Source organism: Tachypleus tridentatus, chromosome 3 (assembly GCF_004210375.1).
Source record: "Tachypleus tridentatus isolate NWPU-2018 chromosome 3, ASM421037v1, whole genome shotgun sequence".
Taxonomy (NCBI): domain Eukaryota; kingdom Metazoa; phylum Arthropoda; class Merostomata; order Xiphosura; family Limulidae; genus Tachypleus; species Tachypleus tridentatus.
Genome location: NC_134827.1, coordinates 27,222,529 through 27,227,738, shown reverse-complemented (window position 1 = coordinate 27,227,738; position 5,210 = coordinate 27,222,529).

The following is a 5,210-nucleotide window of genomic DNA, read 5'->3' as shown; positions in this document are numbered from 1 at the left end:
ATGTTATTTTAGATCAACGTCACATTGGTTTGTTTTTTTTGTACCAGTTGCAAGGAATCGAACCCTGGATTTTAGCGTTGTAAGTCCGTACTTTTACCGCTGTCCCACCCTATGTAAAAGAAGAGACCGTTTAAAGAAGTTATTGTACAAATACAAATACAAAGGCAGTTAGGAATGATCTGTACGGTAATAATGTTCAAATGTACTAGTCTCTTTATGTTGTAATAGAGCATATACTTTGTGTAATTTTGCACTACTAATATGCAAATTAATTATGTGTTTGTATTACTTACCAAAAATATAATATTGTAATTGTTTTTACCACTAGTTGTCCCCTTGTAGCTCAGAGGTACGTCTCAAGTTTAAGACGCAAAACATCGATTTTCGAATGTGTGTGTATTTTCTTATAACAAAGTCACATCGGGCAATCTATTGACTCCACCGAAGAAAATCGAACCCCTCATTTTAGCGTTGTAAATCCGTAAACTTACTACTGTACCAGCGGAAGACTCGAGTTTCGATGTGGTGTGCGAAACACAGATACCGTATTTTCCGGTTAATAAGCCGAAGCCATTTTTAAGAAGTGACAAGTTTCTTCAAAATGATTTCTTAGTCTCGTTTCAGCGTCAGCATGCATGTTGTGTGTGATCATTGGCGTTCTGTGGTAAAGCAGAACGTGTCGTATTGAGACAGAGATGTAATCAATATGTCATTCGTTATTGGCTCCACTCACTGTAATTAGGTAACCAATGAAATTCCAGAAACAACGTTTCACTGTAGTCTTAACGTGCTTTGCTGATGGGACAAAATTACCGCCTATGGTAATTTTCAAAAGAAAAACATTTCCTAAGAAGAAGAAATTTCCGAAAGGAGTGATCGGCCAATAAGCCGACCCCCAAAAATCAGGTCCAAAATTTAGGGCCAGAAATTCGGCTTATTAGGCGGAAAATACGGTAGTTCATTGTATAGTTTTGTGCTTTGTAACAACCAAACCACAATATGTCGGCAAAATTATAAAAGTATGTTTTATTATCAGAAAAATCTTTATCAATATTAAGAGAGTATGAGACTATTGGCAAACAAAGTACTTTGTGGTATATCTACAAAAAGCAAAATATTGTAAAATAACAGGACAGTGTGCAATCAGAAGTTTGGTAACACCAGCAAAGAAATTCTTTAATTCCTGCGAAAATATGGTTTATTGGTCGTAATGGACAATCTGGTTTATGAGGTTTGGGCATGCCGTATATTTGTGGTGTGCGTAAGTCGGTTTTACCAATAATGTCCACATATGAATCGTTTAATTACAATCTTGGTAAATACATAGCATAGACATTCTCCAAATATGTAACATCAGCCAGCTCATTCATCAAAGACTCTTTTAATTTCAAGTCTAATCTAAATCAACTTAATCATAAAGCCTTAATGGCCAGTTTCGATGTTATATCCCTCTTTACAGAAGTTCCAACCACTGAAGCCTGCAAGATAGCCTTAGAACTCTATATCCGAGACTCTAACCCAACTATAGACGTTCCCAGCAACTAATTAGCAACCCTCATAGAATTCACCACGATGAAGATAAACTTCATGTTCAACAACCACAACTATATACAAACAAATGGCCTAAGCATGGGCAACCCAGTATCACCAGTTCTAGCCAATATTTTCATGACACAAGTTGAAACACAAGCAATTAACACAGCATTACATCCACCACTATACTGGTACAGATATGTAGATGACACGGTTGCGGGATTCAAATCTACAGAACACACACTTAATTTTTTTCAATCACATTAACTCTATACATCCCAACATTAACTTCACATGTTAACAGGAAGAAATCAATCAAATATCATTTCTTAACCTCAAAATTACAAGAACTGACACACAATTCAAAACAGAAATACACCGAAAATATCACCCATACTGGACTATACATTTCTTGGGACTCAGCACATGAAACAAAACAAAAACTCAACATACTAAGAAACCAAATAAACATAGCCATAAACCTATGCTCACCAGATAAAATTAACGATGGATTAGACAAAATAAAACAATACTTCATCAACATCAATAAGTTTCCTCCACAAACCGCAGAAAACATTATATGCACACACCTAGACAGAAAGCAAAATCAACCAACAAAAGTAAATATATCTCACGAATCAAAAAATCACGAAACCATATACTGCTGCATACCATATATTCCTGACATCAGCAGACAAATAACCAACATTTGGCAAAAACTAGTAACAAAATATGACATTCCAGTTAATACCAAATTTATTCAAAAACCAGGCACAAAACTGAAGTCTATACTATGTAAAAACTACACTGACAAACACCACACCAACATTATTTATAAAATACAGTGTGATAACTGCCACGACTTCTATATTGGAGAAACAAGTAGAAAAATGGAAACCAGATTCAAAGAGCATAAAAAGTCACCTTCACACGTTTTCGAACACTGTTAGTCAAATAAACACAACATAACCATAGGAAACACTCAAATACTAAATAAAGAAACAAACATAAACAAAAGCAAAGTTAAAGAAGCTTTACTTATACAACAACTTAAACCCAAAATAAACCAATATAAAGGAACGCCTTTATACCTATATTAATATAGTAAAATAAATAAAATTATATATTCAAACATCTAACACCGCCCTCTACATTCCGACACTCAGTTACACAACCCCTTCCAAACATGTGGTCAGCTACTGGTCAGTTACCTCTTTCTTTGTGAACCTGACGATGACCGAAGAAGGTCGAAACGTTGTTCGCTCTTCTATGTAAAATATTTTCTCAACCCAAACGAGCCGTTTTGCATATATATTTCTCTACAAGTGGGTTTTCTCGACATCACTGACCTTGAGATATGTTGTCACGAGATGAAATCCAGCCAACGTTGACATGATTAAATACATGCAAAATCTGCATGAAAATTTATATAAAAAATGTTATTAATATAACGGAACAAAGATATATTCTCCATTAATTTGTATGTCAATCCAGTTTTCGCTAGGGTGACCATACGTTCTAGTTTTGCCGGGGCAGTCCCTAAGGACGAACAGAACACCCGGTTTTATGACGAAGACATGAAACTGTGAGTCACATGGATATAACGAAAGTAACTGGCCTACTTCACTTGCTACTCTCTAAACTTCAGTTTGCGCGTGGTGAAAGCCTACGCATATGCGGGTCTGGATGAAGAAATATTTAAGGCGGTGCTTATTGTCAAAATACTGTTTACACAGTCATGTACTGAAATTTATGACTATTTCATTAAAACTTATGATCGTTATGTCTCATTCATTCTTCACAGAAATATGTCTAAAAGATTGAAAGTAATTTTAAAATCTAAACGTAGTGTATTTTAAAATGTTATGTTTGTTTGTTTTTTTTAATTTGCGCAAAGCTACTCGAGGGCTATCTGCGCTAGCCGTCCCTAATTTAGCAGTGTAAGACTAGAGGGAAGGCAGCTAGTCATCACCACCCACCACAACGAATAGTGGAATTAACCGTATATTATAATGTCCCCACGACTGAAAGGGCTAGCATGTTGGATGCGATGAGGATTCGAACTCGCGACCCTCAGATGTCGAATGCCTTCACCCACCTGGCCATGCGGAGCAAAATGTCGTTTGTTTGTAATTTCGCGCAAAGCTACTTAAGGGCTATCTGTGCTAGTCATCCGTAATTTAGCAGAGGGAAGTCAGCTAGTCATCACCACCCACTGCCAACTCTTTTACCAACGAATAGTGGGATTGACTGTAACATTATAACGCCCCCACGGCCAAAAGGGCGAGCGTGTTTGGTGCAACGGGGAGTCGAACCTGCAACCCTCGAATTATGAGTCAAGCACCTTAACCCACGTGACCATGCAGGACAAAATGTTGTGGATTTTAAAATAAATCTAAGTATGATGAATTAGCAAATGTAGTAAAGTAACTAATTGGAGATTTCTTGGATGTATGATTGGACTATTTTTGCTCAGTTGTTTTGTGTCTATCACCAAAACAGTTGTTCAAATTATTTAAAAAACAATGCAATAAACTAAAGATATATAAAGTTAAAGTATTTTAAAATTATATCAACCATTTTCAAATTATGGGAAAGGGCTAGGCTCTTTTGATTATGTTTGTGTTGAAATACAGATTGCAACACTTTGTTTTCCATCGTGTTTTTGTTTTTTTTCAAATTCAGTTGAGATCAAATAATTAATTTATTTCTTTTGTTCTGCAAAACATTATAATAGGTATCATAATTTGTCTCGGATGAGTATCCGATTGATTATGTTATGTAACTTACGTCTTACGATTTCAAGTAGCCGGAAATTTTAAGACCCGCTGCTCAACATTCCATAAACTATAACCTTGTTTTGATCATCACAGTAATCTCCAAAACATCTTTAAGTGTTGGATACACCAATTACTTAGGCAAATGTATCTACTGTGGTCATAACAAGAGATAGTGAATTAAGACTTGATCATGAAAATACACACCTACACTTACTGATTATATGTGATGAACACTTACTATTCTGTAGCTGGAAATTTTATCATTTTGTGCTGTTATTAGTAACTTAACTAACTAATATAATTATAAATACAAAAATTAAGTATTATTTTCTATTAAATTTTCAACTTACGTTAATTTTCTTTCGAGGTTTTAACTGGTTTACATTTCTTTCAGGCACATTGTGGTATTGCTTAGAATAAAAACTGGACACAATTGAAATTTGAAAATAATATGACCTTTAGCTAATTCAGTAAAACTAGTATCAGTGACCCTATTTCTGATGATGGTAACTGTGTTTTCATAACCAGTTAGCTAATATAACTAATAAAGAATTTATATTTAATTGTGTCAAAACTGTTGTTATGCACTCATCTTAAATGGCTGTTGGAGTCTTTGCGTTATAGTACAGATCCCGTTGACTTAGTGAAACTATCAATGTTCTACACGTAACATAAGGATGCTTTATTACAACTTTGACCTTATGCTTAACAATAAGTTTAAGCACAGGAAGGCCCATAAGAGAGAGTAATGGTCAGAGTATTGAGATTTTTACACGACAAATTTTGTAACTAATGAAGGATAAGCATATATTTACAAATATAAAAGTAAAAATTCCTAAATAGTTGTATGATGTGTTTTACAAGTAGTAAACCTGATATACAATTGTAATAAAATTA